At 42.3% G+C, this 21,941-nt stretch overlaps 1 protein-coding gene and 1 non-coding gene across 2 annotated transcripts in view; one reads left to right on the top strand and one right to left on the bottom strand.

Annotated features, from left to right (window-relative positions):
* LOC121622182 (MAM domain-containing glycosylphosphatidylinositol anchor protein 2-like) overlaps positions 1-21,941 on the top strand; it is a 162,344-nt gene that overhangs the window by 10,108 nt on the left and 130,295 nt on the right. The window lies entirely within an intron of this gene.
* On the bottom strand, positions 13,987-14,058 carry trnag-gcc. The gene has a single exon. It is a non-coding gene; the product is annotated as a tRNA-Gly (tRNA).

The raw sequence follows: 21,941 nt of genomic DNA, 5'->3' as shown, positions 1-21,941 counted from the left end.
AGTCAAATTGCTGATTAATTCAAACTTGCTGTTGCATGGTGAAATTGGATTATATGCAGGGTGCGTTCTGGTGGGAAATCTGATGCTTTTCCTTAATGAATTTTCAGTTGATCATATCTTGTCGTATGACGATGATTACTAGTGATGCAGTGAGTTAATGCCTGTATTAAGACTGTGTCTGCCAGGGTGAGAAAGGTGCGATCATAATATCTATAACATCAAAACTTTTAAGAGTCTCCTGCAATGTGCCCCAAAGAACACATGCATATACATGTGCATATACAGAGACACACGCTTTGAATCCTTTTTACTGGTCTTCCGTGTCAGTTAGATGTGTTTCATCTGAAGATGATTGAAGCCTGAAGGAGACCTCGTCAAATGCCACATTCACAGCTTGAGCTGACCTCCTGCCCTTTTTCATTATTTCTGCTTCCCCCCATTTCCCTGCATTTTATTTCCCTGTGCCCTTACTTTGCCTTTTTCCTTGCACACAATATTATTACTCCTTCAGTTCTGGGTGTGTACCAAATGCCTCAAAGAGTGGCATCATCTCTGAGCACTTAAGGCCTCTTAATAATAAGGAATGGGCTGGCTTGACCTTTCCAGTGACCCTTCATTGCCGTGATTACCTTGAGAAGGTTGCTAAAATATATCTTGGAGCAGAATTTATATCCGTCCGTTCTAGAATTTTACTCAAAGGTCTCTGTCCTAAGCAGAAAAGCTTTCCCGAGAAGCAACTTTTTCTTGAGCTAAGTAGCAGACTCACCATTGACTTTATCCTCCAAGCTCAATTGGGGGTAAGGTTGATTATGTGTAATTGCAGGTCAATAGTTGATCTATAGTTGATTGTTTGGGGACTGCTGTGTCAGTCCCAGTCCTTGGGATCTGAAGAGGAACACCAGTATTTACTCAGTGAATGCATATGTTGCTTGTATAATTTAGTGTAGTATTCTGGGTTTAGACATAAATAAGAAGGAAGAAAATTACGGGTAGCTTCCCAAATTGTTTTGAACAAAGTGACTTCTAAATATTCCTAAAATGAAAAAGTTTGGTGAAAGCTTTGACTAAATTAGTTGAGATACCCACCTTTTGGTTTGAATTTGTCATACCGTCGGTGAATTTACCGAATGTAGGGCCATTGTCCCTCTAGTGGCACAGGTGATTTAACACTACACAGATTTCAGAGATTTATCGGCTTCAATAATGGAGAAGTGGTGCTCCAGGCCGTTTCATCACGTTATTAAAAGAAATGACAAATCCTGTATAATTAAAAATGTATCACAAAATCGATATCATAATAATGTCTGGTGAAGTGTGATTTCCCATTGGCCTTCGGGCCCCCAGTTTTAAGGAAAGAGGAAATATTAAAGTTATTAACCTGTGCAGGTAGAAGTTAGAAAAAAGAAAGTCTGAATGCATTAATTCCGGGATGTTGTGTTTTAAATGAGTTTGGTTTGGTGGGTCTACGTGTTTGGTGTGCTGATGTGAGGCCGTGGTGATATTAAAGTTTGTTGGCAGGGATATTAAACAGCTAGAAATCCCAGCTTTTGCCACAGAACAGAGAACTTCAAAACAGCTTTGAAATGCACCAATAAACCTCAACATATTAGTGGATCCGCGGGTCCTCTTGGCTCATCAGAAGAGCCCATGCAAATCTAGTAATGGCTTCTCTGAATGCATTAATAATGCTCTCCAAAGAGGTGGAACCTGGGTGGTGTTTCCATATTGCTATCCATATTTATATCCTAACATCAACACATGCTGATAATATTCATGAATTCCGTAGCAACAGATCCAGCAGAAGCAGAATAGTGAAATTTGGCTGCACCCCCTCTGCGGTGAGAGCCTCCTTAGTGGGTGTCTCACATGTTGGTGTGTGTGTGGGGGTGAATGTGTGCATCTGTCTGTTTGTGTGTGCATTCCCCGTGGATTTCTGTGATGCTACCGAGGTAATTGGATGTGTGACGCCCACCAAAAATCCCCTTTAGCCCTGGGCAAGCGCTCTTTCAATCCCAGCATGCCTCTGTGGAAGGCGCAACCCAAAGTAAGGCTTATTCTTTCAACTGGCAAACATCAAATGGTTCCCTGTTCTCTCCATCACAGCCTCCGTCTCTCTACTCCGCTGTAGCATCAGAGGAAAGCCCATTAACATGGAATGACATGACCGTACACATGCGTGGCAGTCATAGGGAGGCGTACAGCTGGGGACGCACACACCCTGCTCACCACAGTTACGCCAGCAGTTCGTTTTTCAGTGAAAATTATTTTTGTGTGATTGGGGAAGCTGATAACAGCTCTGGGGAAGGTGGTCAAAAGTATCAGGAGTGTTAAATTATCCCTGATGGGTGGAGATGTACCTAAACCCTGCCATAGCGCTGAGTTATTATTAACAATGGGTCGGCTGTTTGGGAATGATGAGCAGCTACAGCAAATGTAAAAAAAAAACAACCAAACACCGGCTTAGCATCAGCATCTTTGTGAGCATGTTAGCATTCTAATGCTAGTATTTAGCTCAAAGCACCGCCGTGACTAAGTAGAGCCTCACAGAACTGCTAACCTTGTTGTGGGCTGAAAACTTTCCTCGGCTAATGGAGCATTGCAATAAACACGTTCGGCTCCAATTATCATATATTCCCTTACAAAGCAGTATGGACTTCACAATGGTATTTTTTGGATTGCTGGCTGTTAGTCACACACGTCCTTCTTCTCCGTTGCAGTAGATGCTGTTGGTAATCCCCGGTGCAATGCAGAAATAATGTGTAACGTCTCTTTCGCTCACCAGGGCTCGTTTTTTAACAAGAAGCCTTATCAATAATGCATGACTAAGAGGGGGTCAGAATAAGGTTTCTTATTTAAGAGGACGCCTTGTTTAGGAAATTTGATCTTAACCGCGGGTGAGTATTAGTCTTCACAGTGGTACACCTCTCAGCATGCAGCCCAAACACACCCACCCACCCACACACACACACACACACAAACACAAACACAAGGACATGATGGACCATGCCTTGCTGAAACTATCATGATCTCTGGGGCTGCTAGTGTCTGACGTGCGAATGTGTCAATGTTGTGTTTGGGCATGTGTCTAAATGTGCTTCTGCAGGCATTTGTATGCGTTAGATGCTGCAGGCTCTCTCATTCCAGTGGTCTGACCTCCCGCTGAATCACACACTGCAGTGGACACAAGGCGAAAGAGAGGGAGGAGGAGGGGGTTTTCCTTCCCATTCCTTCCTGTCCTGTATATCTTCTTTGATTCCTCTCTGGATATTTCTTTGACCTTGTTTTTGAAGTTGCATAATGCGCTGCTGGAGGTTTGGGTGGAGGGCAAAGGGAGGCAGCGGGGGTGGAGGCAGGACACTGATCTAAACTGTGACGACAGCTTAGGCTTTCTCCCTCTCACCTCCTCCACGCTCTTGAGGGGAGGTGAGAGTGTGGCGACAGAAAGAAACCTTAAAGACAGCGGGGGATTTCACCATTGCCACAGACGCGGTTCAGTGAGATGGATGTGAGTGAATAAAAGAGCACTCTCTGGACCGTGCAGTTCATTCACACATACATAGAAAGGATCACACTTGCATGGGTGTGCTTTCTATTCCTGTTTATGTTTCACTCCCCTGCTCTGCCCCCCTCTCTCTCACACACACACACACATGCAGGGAAGGCATGAGGGAGAAGGCCTCTGACTCATTCATTTTGCCATTAAGTGGCTTGTACATGTTACGAGGTTATGTGCTACAACGGAAGTGGGAGTCAGCCATGATGATAACGTCACTGAAAAGCCAAAAGGGGAACCGCTGTGGGAATTGCTCCCTGGCCTGTCTGATGACATGCTAAAACTCATTAACTTATGGCATATAATGCATCACACATAGCTGCAACAGTGAGCACTGCTGTAGAAGTTTGAGCCTTTTGAAAAAGGTTTAGCTTGACATAGGAAACTTTGCAATTACAATAGGATTGGGCAATATGAATAAATCTGCGTAGAAAATATATCCTGGAAAATCCATTTAATCCATGAAGATGGATCAAATATTTTGATTTTGAATGTCTGTTTTTTGTGATCCGCCAAGTAATGTTCAGAAACTTTGTCAGGTGTTGAGTTCACCGCATAGTCATGTCATAAAGAAATTTGGTCCAGCTCACTGTTTGGCAACATGGACACATGTCACCACAATGGACTTATGAGGAATGTTAGAGGGATCGCTGCAGTGCCACTGTGAAACTTATATACATTTATATTGTCTTTCAATATGTATATAGTGGCATACGAGATTTTGATGCTGCTACAATGTACATGTCAATGTCAAGTTATTAATTTAGTTCTTGAAGAATTCTTGCTTTTTTTGACATCAGATAGTGATGGAGATGATGCTGTGCTTCATTTAAATATGAAAACATTTCTATGTTCTCACAAATGCTGCATGCTTAATCAGCACTCTATCTAGGTTTTTCACTGCCTTTGAAGCAAAGGTAATGGGAACCATTATACTTATATAAACTGTCAATGATAGTTTACATTATATAACACTTCTCAAAAACAAGTTACAAATTGCCTTGCAAAAAAAAGAAAAAAAAACAAGAAACGTGTATAGATGATAATGATAATATTAGCATATGACAATAAAAGGAAGAACTCAAATTCAATCACATGTGATATAAAATACAGTATTTACAACCCTGATTCCAGAAAAGTTGGAACTTTGTGTAAAACATAACAGAGTACAAATCACAATCATGTGTTCACTAAGTGGTGACTCTCGCTCCATCCTCGCTTGTGAACGACTGAGCCTTTCCTGGATGCTCCTTTCATACCCAATCATGATGCTATCACCTGTTACCAATCAACCTGTTTACCTGTGGAATGATCCAAACAGGTGTTTTTGGAACGTTCCACAACTTTTCCAAAACTTTTCCGTTTTAATTATACTTTACATTGTGACCTAACTTTTTTGGAATCAGGGTTGTATCGTGAGGAGGAAATCTCATACATGTATGCCCCTTAAAAATGATCATTTCAGTCTCAAAATCCCCTCAAGAATGTGCAGATAACCAGTGCAGAGATTATTAAATTGGGGTTACGTGCGCTCCTCAGTAAGATCTTTTAATGGGTCTTGCTGTGGCAGTCTGAAGCACCTGAAGCGTGGATAGGTATTAGTCAATAGGATTATATTGGCTCACAGCTGATGATTAACGTATTCACTGACATAAAACGCAGGAAACCAAAGAGGCTTGTTCCTGGGGTGTCTTCAGCCCTCATGGTGTGACTGTGGATCCCTAACACACACTGGCTTTGACTATAATTCTGACTGTGTCTAAAACTGACCTGCAGCAGTGTGGCGAACAAACAAGTTAAAAAAAAATAGGTGGTTTGTCAAAAGTGATCCGTCACTGAACTCCTGTAACATTCTGCATTTCCTGATCCTTTCCTGCACTGCAGTGACACCTCTGGCTGATGAAGGGTATGAAATGCTGAATCCACCACATGCCTCCATTAGGCATTTACCTCTTTCAGAGGGTTGAGATAAATCAGATTTACTACAGCGTATTGTTTTTTCCAGGCCCCACTGAATATATGTAGATTACTGCCTCTGTTCATGATAATGGGACTGTTCTGTGGGAGACTGCTTGTAAGTCTTTGCCTAATATTTGCAAAGCTTTCTTCATATTTTCTCAGCTTGTTTTTAGCCTTGTAATCTCAGCTGCCACAATGCAATGCAGACACCTTTGCCAGAAATCCTTAACATATAATACTCTGCGTTATGTTCCTCACCCTTGTTTTAAGTGCTGCTCTCCTCAGATGTGTGGTACCCCCAGCCCAGATATATTGGCGCTCTGGATAAAAGCTGAACTACAAATGCTGTGAAAAGATAAAGAAGAATTAATGGCCCATATCCTCAGTTTGAAAAAGTAAGCAGATGTTAGTAATCACTGGCATTCAGGAGTACACAAAGGCAATGGTTACACATGCTGCAGTGCAAAGCTTTTAAAACTTATTTAAGTCAACACCCGTCAAGATCAAGAGATCAGGCTCTTGTGTTAATATGCTAAGTGTTCTTTGCAGCATTTGAAAGGATTTAGCCCAGATTTGCATTCATTTGCAATTCTGTGCTATGTTGTATTTGATATTTGACATTGACTTTGCTTTTTTCTCAGGCTAGATATTTTCTAGATGGACTATTAATGGTTCTTTTCATAGGTTTACGAATTTTCTTAATGCACTTACATCATCAGCTGACATTACCCTATTGTTGACAGCCGCATGTCATCACGCATGCTAATGCATGGCTGCTATGTGCTATGAATGCCTTATTGGTATACAGGGAATATGTTAGTGAAAGTATTTACATAATGGAAGGACTTTTACGATGGGTTTTATTTGATGGAGGTTAACTGGTTCTCACCACAACATGTACGACAATAAAACAGGAGGACATTTGAGGTTATTACATATCAACTTTGATTTTACAGGCAATTATAAGATCACCTAGTGTTATATATCAAAAGTGATGCTTTGTGGTTGAGTCTTACCGAGCTCAGTAGCTTTCGGCATGCCGTGCAGCCACTGAATAATGAGTATCAGCTCCGGCTTTGACGATGCTCGCCATGCCGTCCCGTAAACAAGTCCAGGATCCAACAATGCTCTCCTCATTTGTTGGCTTCACCGCGGGGCGCCAGCTCTTTAAAGAGAATGAAATCTTTCTGCAAGATAAAGGGCACATGGAGCTCACTTAAGAGCACCCTGCCTTGTTCTTTTGCTTGTTTGCAGGCTTACAGTGCAAAAATAGGGACAGATGAAAAAAAAAGGAGCACTGCAGGATGGTAATTTTTAATGAGGGATTTTTTTGTGGCTGCACATGATTCTCAGCAGTGCAGATAACCCAGGAAGGTGAGAAGTCAATTTCTTCAACAACTAGCTCCTTGGTAACATGACATGACCACTCAATTTACATATGTACAGAGAAGAAGGATTCTCCATCAGCTCTGTGTTTATCTTCTCCAGCAGTGTTCTGAATCTGGGGCTTATTGCCTCGTCCTGGTTGGCTTGACTTCCTCTACCATTTCCTGTTTCTTCTTTTATTATCCTAAAGCCAAGGTGCACAATGTAAGCGATGGCTCCTTTGACTGGGATTCGGAGGCAAAGTATTACCAAGCGTGGAGAGGAGAGGAGGCTCAACGGGGAGAAGATTAAATTATCTCCTTTGAAGGTGTGCTGGCGCTTTCATGAGACAGAGGCCATTATTAATATGCGGTGACACATGCATACATCCAAAATGATCCTGGACGCTTCGTCATGGATCATAAAATTCCCCAAGGTGCCTTTCGCTCATCGCATACTGAGAGCCGCCACCGCATCTCTCATGAATCATAGCAGCTCCGCCAGGATATATGGAAAGAGGGCAGGAGGGACAGAAAAGAGGGAAAATGGCCCTTGTGTTTTATTAGATTGCCCAGACGAAAATTATATTAGTTTTGAGCAGTCTGACTCCATGGCAGACCGCTGTGGAGCTCTGTCCACGGGTGACAGGAGGGCCAATGAACAGATTGTGGGGTTTGCACGGCTTGCAAGAAGGTTAAATGGGTCATGCAAACTGCTGTCAGTCTGGGGCATGGTGATCTCATCTTTTGATTTGTTGCTGGCATTTAAAGTTGAACTTTTGTCTCAAGCACTGCGTACTAAAAATGGACTATATACAGTATATTGCTTTAGACAGGTATCTGACAGTATAGCATGCTGTTCTCTAATTATTCTAATCAGCTAAAGGCAGCCAGGTTCAACCAGCTATATGGGATAATTTGCCTGTCACAGTGTGACAGTGAAACAATGCTGGTCTGTGATCTCATCTCTTACCCTCCTGAGTGCTCCACAGAAGCACCTGGATCTTCTTTGCAAAGCAACACTCAGTTTACAGTATTCTTCTTCGGATTTTTAAGCTCTAGAATAAGTTACTCCCAGAGCATGCTCATTATACAAGTGGATGGAGGCGTCAGAAACATCAGCCAGAGGTTACACATATCCATGGAGCAAATGGTCATCAACTGTGTAATTGGAATTTCTACCCTTTTATTCCCTTACTCTGCCTTCCCCTGGTAGATAGCCCAAATGAGCTGTCATCCATGATTGATTTTCACATTTCAGGGATGCCTACTTTGACTAAGCACTGGCTATTAGAGAAGCTCTGTCATGCCTGTGGCATGGAGTGGGCCGTTAAGTACATAGCAGGGATGGTTTGGCTTGGGCACTCTCAATCTTGACGTGTAATGTACATGCAAATAGGAACACATTTAGCTGTGTGCATGGCGATGAACTGCAATGCATGAGGCAATGAAAGCCTTTATGATCTGCAAAATAAGCCGACTGTAAAATTCTCCCACTGGATGAGCTCCTGTCAAGATGGCAGCTTTGAATGGTTCATAGTAGCAAGGCGTAAGATATCTTTACATGGTGGCCTTTTATGTCTCTGCATGTCCCAGTGTGGTACCGTATGTCACGGCCCACTGCAGTGTGAGAAACGATGTGCAGTTTGCTGACAATGTAATTAGAAGCCTCTCATTGCGAGGCAAAGTTGTCATTTCTTTGGCTTAGTGTTGGAGTTGGTTTGCTTTAGTGCGCATGAAATATGCACAAACATTGCATTGACTGCAGTTTTAAAGTCTCATTAATTGGTTTAGTTTCACTTCAGTTTTACAATGGTTTTACTGCATACAGGAGCGATTCTGAGTCATTTTGTTGGTAACTGAGTTGGCTGATCAGTTCAGAAACTTTATTGTGCATGTGGCAATGTGGGCCATGTGCTTAATTGGTGAAGCAGAGGTTTTCCTTGTGGCGGAGGGGGGTTGTCTTCTGAGGATAGCAGTTTTTCTGGTGGATCTTGTTTGCCTGTGAACTGGCGGCCAGCCCTTGTCACTTGTGCTAAGTGATTATTGCCTATCATGAGAATCTGGTTGGTGTGTGTAATATCTTGGGTGCGGATGTGATGTTCCGGTCAAATTTCCATGGCTGCTTTTCATCTCATATCCTCTACTGCGTGCCAGAGATCCTGGGTGCCAATCCCAAATGAGTCATTTTAATGGCAAGATGGTGAGAGCTTATCAAGAATTATGTGTTTATTTATTGATAAATTACTTAATTCTTAGGCATTTTCTCTCAGCAGACCAATTCCAAAACAGGGTTTGACCAAGGGTGGCACATTATACGGGCATCTCATTCACACTACTCAAATATGGTTGGGTGATACTCAAGCACTTCAGTGGACATCTGATCATTCAAATCATGCAAATCCAAATGAGTGAAAGCCATGTAATAATTGTACAGTGTCACTTTCTCATATGCTCCCCCGTCCAAAAACAGTAAACTTTAATTTTGAAGGGCAAGAAGTGATCTGATGTGTCTGGCAGTCGCGAGTTGCTGGGCGTTGCCATGAAATTACACACTTTGAGTAACACTGTACAGCACCAGACCTCCCCTTTGACCCTGTAGGCTTTATGACTGGACATTGATTTACTCCCCTCCGTGTTTTCTGAATGGATTATCAGGGCAAAGGCACTTATCTCAATTACAGTGTGAAATGGACTGAATCCAAAAATGTGATTCTCTATGGCAGATACACTCACGCCTGTCCATACCACTCACACACATGCACAGGTATGCACGTGCCGACACAGATTTAGAGCAACAGGGTGACATGGTACAATCAGACACAGTTTACTGTGCGTGAAATGAACAAAACGGACATATGCTCCTCCCCTGCAGTGGGTGTAGTCTGTTTTAGTTTGCTCAAGCCTAACGTGATGGCCTTCTGTGTGCTTCAGACAAAAGAGATTTTGTTTCTCGCTGTGAGACCACACTTTTTGTCATGGGTATATTAGAAAATTATACAACAGAACAAATTAATTTTTGTGATCTTTCTTATGAATTGCTGGATAATTTTGCCTCTTCAGGACACAAAAAAAAATATCCAAATGAAATAGTCCATGAAGAAGGAATGTTTGTTTCAGGTCCAGTGTGTAGGATTTAGGGGGATCTTTTGCCAGAAATTGAATATAATAATCATAGTTATGTTTTCATTAGTGTTGAATCACCTCAAAATAAAAATGGTTGTGTTTTCATTACCTTAAAATAAGCTCTTTATGTCCACAGAGTGAGTGAGTCCTCTTCCACAGAGCCTGCCATGTTGCATGGCCATGTTTCTACAGTAGCCCCAATGGACAAACCAAACACTGACTCCAAAGAGGGCCTTTTGTGTTTTTAGCAGCCACCTTTGCTTTGCCTCGATGGTAAGATAAAATAAGATAAGATAATCCTTTATTAATCCCACAGTGGGGAAATTTGCAGTGTTACAGCAGCAAAGAGTATAGTGCAGTAGCAAGAAACATCAGTAAAAAAGCATGATATGATAATAGGTAAACAATATGCGAAGTGATACATGGCACTTGTGGAGTTCACGTTGTTGCACAAAGGAAATATTGATATAGTACAGCTTAGTTTAACTTGATATTGAACAGAAGAGAATTTTTTCAGACTGCGCTCACATTTCTCCTCTTTAAGTAATTAACCACTCTCCCCCACCTCAAACGCTGTGGCAAACTGGCATGTTCTGAATCAGACTGTCCACTGAATATCACAAGCCAGACAGATGTTTTCCCACCATGTACAAAACTACTGGTAAGACAGCGAACAAGCCAAACTACAAATGTCAAAGCGGTAATGGGATTAGTAACTTTAATGTAATTGCTCTTTAAGAATTAGAACACGAATGTGGCTAAAGCTTTGAAAACCTTATAATAACGGTGCAGCTTCTGCTTCATGCGTGAACTGTCCTAGCATGTGTTCTTCAGCTGCCACCGTGTGCCTCTGTAAACACACCGTGTCCATATGGAGGCATTCACGGGAAAACCCGCAGATCCTACACATCAGGTCCATATACGGCCAGGGTCCCATGTGTATGTGTGTGTGGCTATGAAGTGCCCACAGTACATGACCTTAAACCTGGAGAGGTGTCAAGTATTCATATCTTTCCTGCTCCAGGCTGCTTGCTTCCTGAAGCCCAGTAGGTGCCTGTCATGCCCTCAGGGGCAAGGCCCTGCATTATAAATGCGAGAATGGAGGTCGGGGACACCGAATCAGACTATGTTTTTGCCAGCAGGGGCCCGGAGGGTCTGCTTTAATGATAGTTATAGTTGGAGGCCACAAGACAGAACCTGTTTATAAGAGGAGGGCATAGTCCGGTATTGTGCTGAAATAAGGGGGTGAAAGAAGAGAAAATTTCTTTTGCATCATCTAGATGATGAAGAACTAATTGATTTTAAAACAATTCTTATTATGATGCTGTTTTCAGTTGTATTATGAACGATTGGGATACAGGAGAAAAACACATTCAATTGTATGATCATAAATCTAGGGATGTAATTTGGCACTCAAGCAGGACAGCATCACCTCCTTGTTCTTATTTCAATGATTTAGATGGCCCATAAGTTCGTTGCCAAAAATAAAATGTAATTGCTGAAGGATATGAATCATTTAATGGGTGTGATCTTATGTCCCTGTGAGGCCTGCTGTCATTTGTAATACAGAAAGTTGCAGACTTGCCAGGTACAAAGAGGGAACTATTTTACACTTATCTCATTTGTCATCTGTAATACCCCTATATGTCTCTCTGCCTCTCCCTCTGATATTAAGATTAAGGTGAAAAATACACAAGAAGCAATTTAAGCCAGAGCCGGCTTAGAGCGACATAAGTACTCTCAAGAGTAGAGGAGGCATACTGTGAGAGTTGTTTCAGTTTGGTAACTCTGGCCACTTTGGTTACCATCCTCACCAGATTAAAAACAAAATCTGAATTACATGATATAATCAGATATTTTGGACAACAAATCTGATTTACCTTCAATTATATTTGCATTGAGTTTCACCTGCTGCAATCCATCGTTGACTCAAATCACCGGTGAACACCTTACACTTTCTGTCACAGCTGCCAGAAATAAAACAGCTGGATGAGTGATTACCGGGTTTTCTCCCTTTCTCCATCCTTTGTTCCTTGGCTGCTAAAACTCTGCTCGGTCTTTGGCGGCTCCTCAGTCAGAGAACTGAGGGTCCTGGCCTGTGAGGAGACATTACAGGTTGCTCCGCTCTGACAGGTATCTATAGATGCCATTGACTTTAAATTAAAGCGGGGTGTGAGGTGATCAATCATAAGAGTGCACCCTGGACACAGCTACAGTGTGATGCATGGGCTTCCCTCCCCGGGCCTCACGACCATACACTGCGATCAGAGCTAAATTACCCCAGCGACCCGCGCTCCTTCTCCTCTCCCCTGCTGTCCTCCCTTTCTGCACACTGCCAAACCCTCCCATTTTACACTCCATGGAGCAACACTGTTTTTTATTGCCTTACTACACCCCTCACACAACCGCTTCTAAAATGTTGCAGCTTTTACTCTGCAGTATGTGAGACGTAGAAGTGCACTACACTGTATGTCGGTGTGTAAGTTTATTATGCTGCTCAGGCTGGCATGGTGGTGTACAGCGAAACATTTTCCGTCATGTTCAGATTGAAAGGGCTGTCAGCGTTTGTGACACAGGCCTCATTCAAGCCTTGGATACTGTTGCTATGCTTGTCCATGTAGCTTTTAGCCCAGTGGAGTGGAGGTTACGAAGCTCTCTCTTCCAAGGCTGATGATGAGTGCGAGTGAAGAGGCATGCTAATGGTTTTCTGCGCATTTATCACATCTAATCACACATAACATTACAGCTACCATTGTTAACATAATAACAGACTACTAAAAGTTGTTCGATTGGCTCCTTGCCCTTTTGGCAGTCACTTAAATAAGATGAGATAAGATAAGATAAGACTTTAGTTGGGGGAGATTTAAGTGTTACAGGCAGCAGGCAATAGCAGTAGGAAAAAAATAGCAACAGAATAGAGAAATACAAAATAAAAGCTGACTGTGTATATGTACATTTTATACAAATGACTATATAAAAGTAAAAATATGTCAAAAATATATATTGCCACAAAGAACCATAAGAAATATTGCCATAAAAATATAGTGTCAAAAATTCTATAGAATTTCACAGTTTTTACACAAATTGCACAGAGGTAGAAATTGCATGTGGTGGGTATGGATAAAGTAAGTACAGCATTTACACTATTGCACAGTAATAAATATATATGTGTCACTGTAGAATATCAGTATGTATGCATGAGTTGTGTACTTAATGAGAGTGAAAAAAAGTAATATTGCACAAGGTAATTTGTGTATGATAAATCACACATCAGTGCGTAAAAAGTCTGAATATGGACCCAGTGCTACATTAAGCAATGCTGGAGTTGAACACTCTGACAGCTGTTGGTATGAAGGGCCTGCTGTAGTGTTCCTTCTTGAAGAGTGGATGCAGCAGTCTGTTACTTAAGGAGCTGCTGAGGGCCCCCACTGCGTCATGCAGGGGGTAGAGGGGTTGTCAGTCACAGATGTCAGCTTGGCTAACATCCTCCTCTCACCTACGTCCTCAATGGTGTCCAGAGGGCAGTCCAGGACAGAACCAGCTCTCTTGACCAGTTTATTAAGTCTCTTTCTGTCCCTCTCAGAGCTTCCACAGCCCCAGCAGACCACTGCGTAAAAAACTGCAGATGCAACCACGGAGTCACAAAAGGTTTTCAGCAGTGTCCTACATACGCCAAAGGACCTCAGTCTTCTCAGCAGATGGAGATTACGTTGGCCCTTCCTGTACAGGGCATCTGTGTTGGACCAGTCCAGTTTATTGTTGAGGTACACACCCAGGTATTTATACTCCTCCGCAATCGGAAATCTATCACCATCTCCTTGGTATTGCTGGCGCTGACGGGCAGGTGGTTCAGTCCACACCAGTTGACAAAGTTAGCAATGACTTCCATGTATTCCAAATGGTTCACCTATAAGAGATAAGATAAAAGATAAGATAAAACTTTATTTATCCCCAGCCAGGGAAATTTGGGAAAAGCAAGTGCGTTGCATTGGCCGGGAATCTAACCCGGGCCTCCCGCGTGGCAGACGAGGAATTCTACAACTGAACCACCAATGCATCCATCATGATACACATCCAACGATGGCTGTATCGTCGGAGAACTTCTGGAGGTGGCAGCTGGTTGTGTTGTGTATAAAGTCCGATGTGTAGAGGGTGAAAAGGAAAGGAGAGAGTGCAGTACCCTGCAGAGCCCTGGTGCTGCAAACTGCCGCATCCCACACACAGTGGCAAAGCCTCACATACTGCGGCCTGTTGATGAGGTAGTCGGCGGTCCACACAGCCAGGTGCCAGTCTACTCCGACTCTTTCCAGCTTCCCCCCCATGTGATGGCTTGATCATGTTGAAAAGCACTGGAGAAGTCCAAAAACATGACCCATGCTCTGCTCTCCAGGTGGGAGCGATGCTTTCATTCATTTTACTGCGATGCAGAGGTTGAACTTGCTTGCCTGCAAGAGAGCATACTGTATCTCCTTCTTTTGTTGGCAAAGTTATATTATTGTCATGTGGTACAGCGAGCGGGGACTGCTTTAAAAAAATCTCCTTTCTTTTACGTTCAAGGACATGTGAGATTTGAGAAACTTCTAAATTCAAATGCATTTTCACACAGTGATACCACTCTCATCTTTTTAGGCTAAATATGAAGATATAACCAAGAAACGGTTAGCTTATATTTGCATAACAACTTGAAATGGGGAAACAGCTAGCCTGGTTCTGCCAAAAAATATTAAAATCTGTCTGCCAACTCCTCTAAAGCTCATTAACATGTTACTATATCTCACGTTTGTTTAATGTGTACAAAAGATGTGTGAAAATGACGCATGAGGTCATATGGCTAGCTATCTGTTGGGCAGCAACAGAGACTTTCTGGAGTCAACACTCCAAGAAGTCACTGCTCCTGACCCTGCATCCAGTCTTTGTGCTAATTCTGGGTGTCAATTAGGATTTAAGGGACACCCAGCTCTGTCTTGACACTTGGCACGCAGACACGAGTGGTATCAGTCCTCTCATCTAACACTCAGCAAGAAAGCAAGTAAACATCTTTTCCAAAATGAAGAACGGCTTCCTCAGGCAGTGTGTGGGTTTTAATAGTTAGCTCCAAATGGGATGAACCCAACACTTATTTTACTGATGAGCATGAAATAATGTCTTAAGCAGCTAGTTGAGTATAATCTTGCCATGAAAAGACATGAACAATGGCAGCTACAGGAGAAAATGCTCCAGAAAAAATGCAGCAGTAGGAGGAGTGATGTGGGAGGGGTGTTAAAAATAAAAGTCTTAGAGTTCTTTGCAAGAGACATTAGCCAAGACCAGGGTCTTGACAGTTTATCAGCATGACACAGAAATGCGAGACTGTCCCTCTAAGAAAAACAAGATAATCAGTTGTCTTAGCAAATGCTCCAAAACTATGCATGTTAATGTTCGGATGACAAAGCCCTCTAGCGGCTGTTGGAATAAAGACTCTTGTTCGTGTTTTTGTTGTTTTATTTGGAGGACTTGACAACAACAGCAGTCTTTCTTGCTCTATTTTTTCTCCCTGTATCTCTTTATTTTCCTCCTTTGTCTCCCAACAAATTTTTATACAAGGCCAAGTAGCATTGCTCAATTTCATGGTCTAATGATCCCCTCATCGCATCATGTTTTCATACTGGCTTACAACATGTCAAGTTAGTTATGGGAAGGGGAAAATACTTTTATTTCAGTTATTTTCTTGTACTAACTGGTCTGGAAGACTGCCCACTCAAAACGACTACCTGAGACTGCTGGGATAAAAGATGCTTTTTCTCACACAAACTGACCCATAATATGTTCACGGTCATCAGATGTCAAAACCGTGAAACCATTTTAGCAATCCGACACAAGACACATGACTGCCAATTGAAGGTACCTGAATAGAATAAGTAAAACAACAGAAGGAGTCTGGTTTTAACAAACATCCTTACTGTGAGAGCAGCATGGACGCTGCTTGTATGGTGTCATCCTCACATGCGCACACATATGCAAACTGTCACTGGCAGTAAAAACACACACACTTGAAGAAATGATGAAAGGATTCATAATCGGAACTGGTGAACTGAAGGAAAGGCTAATGAGCCCATGCACTGTTGTAATGCACCAAGCACCATCGTCACCATTTTTCAGCACACGTTGCTGCAGGAGGAGCCGTAGCCTTGACAGATCATCAACTGTATCCCTGCATGTGGACACTACAGGCTAACATGCTTGCCTGCTTCCATTTACTGCTACTGCCCTTTTTGCTGTAGCTGGAAGAACTATGGGGTCCTTTGTTCCAGTTTGTGTCAGACGCAATGAACTGATAGCATTAGGGCGTACCCACCACTCTGCCCACTGTTGTCATTTCCTTTGCTGGAGCAGAGAGCTTTCTTATTTTGGATTTATCTGTGGTTTGCTAACAAGTCACAAGCACATTACTGCCAACCGCTCTGGAGTTTCAAACACAGCTTAAATGGATTGTTTCCTTTTCAGAAGTATAACATTTCTCCAGTTGATATAAAAGCACAATGAGGCCAGAGGAAGAGGCCAGACATGAGAAGCCTTTGTTTTCTATATCTTTTTCTATAGAAGAACTTATATTTTCAAGTGAAAAGGGGATCGTAATTCAGATATTCTTGAATGGCTGGAGCCATATGTGCAATACCAACTAAAGCAGGCAGGCAATGTTTATATGAAAGGAAAGAAAATCTTATTTCTCCTGTCCATAAAAAGGTTATTGTTCAGTCGCCTGTTGTACCCAGAAACACTATCTGGACACCCACAGAGAAACTGACAAACAGTTTCTGTAAAGACCTCCCTCTCTGCTGTGCACTGTTTGACCTTTTTGCTAATTTAGCATGTCCTTGTGAACAGTGTGTTTTGCTCCAAGACAGAGACATGCATCGTCCGAGCGGACGATCATGTGCCCTCCAACCCATTCATTCAACGAGAAGAAATTACATTTCCCAATCATGTGGGGCAGGATGATGGAAGTACATTGGGGGCAAGAGAATCTGTGGAGAAACACAATCAGAGTACAGCCCACAAACATGCCAGCAAAGTGAATTTCATAGAAATGACATTTCCAAAGCACAATCAGAGGCTTTTGACCTTTGTTTTTTGGTGGTTCAGCCTCTTTTTGTGAGGAGCTCGATCCCGGCTGTTTGTTTGTCATATGTGTTAAGTTTCACATTTTCCTGGAAGCACATCGCTGCTGCATTAATTGTGGCTTTAATTGGCCGATGCACTAGTATACTAAGTTAAAAATATCTTAAATGTGCAACACATCTCTGCGGGGATAATGTGTCCTCCTAGGAACATTATGTTGTAAACAAAGAAAAAAGAAACATTTAGATTTAAAAAAAGAACCTAATTTCCCCATATTGGCTTTATCTGGGAGCACTGGAATTGTAAAAGCACATTTGTGGTTGTGCAACACTTACAACAAGTAAACGTCCTACCTTTGGGGATCACTCACAAATGCTGTCGGAAATTGCTTCATCATTTTGTCATCTCATCATTGTCTGTTTGCCCATTTTATTCGATTTTTCATCTGCAGTCATAACACGACTGTGCTACGATTAAACCACAGTTTGACTGCAAATGACGATCCAATTTATTGGCTTAAAAGTGATTTGGGAGCCATCACCAAAAACTTAATTAAGCACGCTCACAGAAATAAATAAATAAACAAATAAATGCTGGGGATGCATAATCAAATGAGAATCAGAAACAGCTGTTGGACGATCACAATCCACCTGGGTTTATTGGCAAGTCCGCCAAGGACAAAGAGAGTGAAGTACAGCCTAATGCCATGATAATTAGCTCAAGCAGTAAGACAAGGCGTCCTGCCTATGAAAGCAAGAGAGGTGCTATTAATATAACATGGAATAAACGGCCTTGCAAGACTTCATGGGGATCGGAAGCTGTCATCCACTCCGCTGCTCATAGAAGTCAGACTCATGCAACCTGTGTAATTACCACATATAATTGCCACATTTCAAGGTTGTAATTATATTTCTATAGCAGTAATTATGCAATCCCACCTTTAGTATGCACGTTCAAATGCACAGATACGCCGCTCACATACAGTAGACGCTCATGTGCACACAGAAGCACGAACTTGCCTTTAGCATTCAGCACTGAGAGGACATGCGCTGCTTAGCACCTGTGCGTATCATCATTTGTGCCGATGCACATGCAGAGCTGAATTAAAGCATGCAAGCACTTCTATAGAAATGGGATGTCATTGAATTGTATGTTTTGTTGCTCTAAGTTCACCTGAAAACAGCTGGAAGCCCTTTCTTCACTGATGCTCTCTTCTGGTGTGTTAGCTCCTGTGTTGGTGTCCTGATGTATGAATGAATAGTGATTAATTAATTAGTGATTAACCAAAACAAAACCAGCCCAATAGCTGCATCAAAACATTTGATTTTTATTTGAGTTGCGACTTCTTTGTTTAGTGTTTGCACTGCCTAACTGAAGCTGTTATCTCTGTCATAAATGACAGTTGTGCGCTGCTTCTTCCAGTTTCGTGAGCCAAACATAGTACTGATCCAAGGTTTAAACTGTTCCCTTGGTTTAGAAACGTGGGCTGGGCCTTGGTTCTGAAGTGATTTTACTGTGATTTACTTTTTAACTCAAAATTTGTTTGGAAGCAAAATTTGAATGGTGAGGGCCCTAAGGTGGCTTTTACATGTTTACCCAATCTTGAAGCCCTGTCTTATATCAATGGCCCCGGTGCCCCATAGCAAGTTGATCCAGCCCTGCTTTTAGGTACAGTAAACACTGCTTTGACTTGTACCAGAGTTGAGCCTTGGAGGGTTGTGGTGAATCATTTGAAATCATGACAACATGGCGTGTCAGTCTTGCCTGGTGTTGTTAACTTTCATAAACTCGAAGAGAGGTTACATAGCAGATGGAGAGGATAATTTACAAATCCTAATTTCACATTGCTATTTAATTAATATTCCAGAGTTAATAGCTACACTGCTGTCTGTTTAGCTTTTAGCCTCCTACTAGGCTTGTGCCGAGTACTGGATCGTATATCGATGACTGAAATGCTGATCAGCAATTGGTGTTCCTCTCTGTTGTTAAGCCAGTTTTAACTGTCTTGTCATAACGAATATGATATCAAATAATCTGTAGACTCTAAGCCCTACTGTGCATTTAAATATGTTTCTGGTGGAGTCCGCCCTCTGAGCCCCGTTAATCAGCGCCAATGATGAGTGAATTTTTGATCCTTAATTACAAACCAGCTTGCTGTCTCTTTCCACTGATCTGGCACTCTGCATCTCCCTTGTCCATAAGCCTGCCCACCACAACTATGCTCTGCAATCCATAACAGCAGTTAAGGTTGTGGATATGACTGGGTTGATGACTTTAAAGGTAAGATGTAAAATGGAGCATCATGCTGTGATGCTGCTGCACTGAGCACAGACCGCACACATCTTTTACACAGCTCGCCGATACGCTGTGTAATGTCCTTATGCTCACCTTTGGCATCTGGGCAAAACCCATAATATCCCCAAATGCAAGATGTTACGTTTTTTCTTTGACATTAAGACTAAGTGGCTCATGCTGGCATTTCACCGGCATGCTGTGATATAACTCCCCCTACACCCCCCTCGAGATCTCGAGTAACCCCGATTGGACGATATGAAAACAGAAAGGATCGTCCAACATTACTTCCTGCAGTTTTTATCCGGCTACGACGCCCATGGCTTACCTCAGCAGAGAAACAGTCTGCGAGATGAGAGATCAGTAACTCCCTGTGAATAAACCTGCCAATCTCTCAGGGAACTGGCCACCGGGCCTCTGTGTCCTGCTCTCTCACCGTCTTTTGCCAACTCACTTGCTTCAATCACTGCTTTGATTGTCTGTTTCAGTGTTACCTTCCCCTGATTACTGTCCCACTCACTCCCTCTTGCTCCCCAGTCCCATTGTTTTCCTCTCTCTCTCTCTCTCTGTCTTTGCTCAACCCCCCCATCCTTTTTCCCTCTCTTTCGTCTTCTCCATGCCTTCTCTCTCTCTCTCTGTCTCTCTTCATCTTAACCCCTCCATCGCTTCCTCTTGCCCCGTTCTCATCAGACGCACACCGAGAGTGATGCACAAACACCATCCCTCACATCTCCAATGAGTACCTTGTTATCATCTTGTCCCCACAGCGGCTTTCTGTCTGGCTCCGTCTCAGCTTGGATTCCGTCACTAATGGGACCGCATCATTTTCGACAGCTGCAATTCCTCAGCGCTGACAAACAGAGATGTGGTGCCGCTCCACTAACACAGCTCAGAGGGATTGTAGACTAATGCCTCGGTCTGATTTACACATTTACAAAGGCCTTTTTAAAACATCATTTCTCTTTGACACACACAGGCTGCCGTTGTACTGAAACAGCACATGGCCTATAAAGAAAACATAGGTTTATTGAGCTCACTCTTTCCTTTTCCATCTCTAGTCCGAATCTCATCTTATCGCCTCATCTCTGTCTTCTCAAATGTCTATGAATAATGAAATATTGAAAGTAATGTCAGCCGCAATCTCAGTATCAGGGAACACAACGCATGAAATATTTATGAGATTTGAGAATGCAGTGACAACAGACAGTAACTTGTCTGTGTGCTATTCTAGGTTCAGACATCTTAGAAGTTTGTATATGGCTCCTCAGGCTCGTCAGATCTGCAGAAGTGAAGCTAAGCGAAACTTCATGAAAGCTTCAACAATAGCACATGTTAGAGTTTGCCTGCCTTCGATCTCTCAGCCTGCTAATCGTTTCCACTGGGTCCTGCAGGGCAACAACAAAGACTCCCTGGATTTGTATGCCAATCTGTTATTTCTTTTGATTGTGTCCTTAACTAAATTTACTTGTTTTTGTGAGCGCTGCTTTCATCTCTCTCAAAAGGGGCACTTAACAGCTGACTTGCTTGTGACCCAGGACAGGCTTTGAAAGTTGGAGCAGACCACAGATTGCAAAATCAAATGATCTGCACAAGCAGCTGTTTCTGTTGTTGTTTTTTTAAATTCCTGTTTGTTATGAGGCTATTTAATGATATTCAGGAGGGAGCTACCATATGTTATTTATTCAGATCATTCTGTACTAAAGGATGTCGTAAACAATGCTCACATATCCACATGCACAATCCCAAAGCCAGAAGTTGGCTGTTTAAGACATAAATAAAACAGAATGTGATCATTTCCTTTTTGACATATTCTCAAATGAAAACAGTATGAAAACAATATATTTAATATTTGCCTCGTCAGCCTCATTGATTTTTGTAAATATCTGCTTGTTCTGAATTTGATGCAGAAAAACATTTCAAACAAGTTGGGACAGGAGCAACCAAAGACTGGGAAAGTTGTGGAATAATCCAAAAACACCTGTTTGGATCATTCCACAGGTAAACAGGTTGATTGATAACAGGTGATAGTATCATGATTGGTTATGAAAGGAGCATCCTGGAAAGGCTCAGTCATTCACAAGCGAGGATGGAACGAGGTTCAACACTTAGTGAACACATGATTATACAAAGGATGTTACTACTTGGGCTGAGGAACACTTTGTAACACTGCTGTTGTTGAACACATTTGGTTCGCAGATAATTTGATTCTCTTTTTATTTTCATTTTTTACAGTGTCCGAACTTTTTTGGAATCAGGGTTGTACATTTACAGACTAGCTGGATGCCGTTATCGTTCCCTCTCTATTGGCGGTGATGACATCCCGTTCTAATGTGATATTAATGGAGCAGAGTCGGGGTAAAACCCACAGTCCTTGTTCTGTGCAAAAATACATTCCACAACTCTGTGACTTCAGTGAATCTTCCGCAGTCAGGGGTATGTAGACAAATGAAGTGAGTCTTTTGCAAAGTTAGTCTTTTTAGTACAAAATTCCCTTTTAATGTTTCCGAAGACAGCGTTTCTTTGCTGAGCTGCTGCAAAAGTGATAGTAA

The sequence above is a fragment of the Chelmon rostratus genome, chromosome 18 (assembly GCF_017976325.1).
Source record: "Chelmon rostratus isolate fCheRos1 chromosome 18, fCheRos1.pri, whole genome shotgun sequence".
NCBI classification, from domain to species: Eukaryota; Metazoa; Chordata; class Actinopteri; order Chaetodontiformes; family Chaetodontidae; genus Chelmon; species Chelmon rostratus.
The sequence above is the reverse complement of the archived record's forward strand: the minus strand, read 5'-3'. Positions and strand labels throughout refer to the sequence as shown.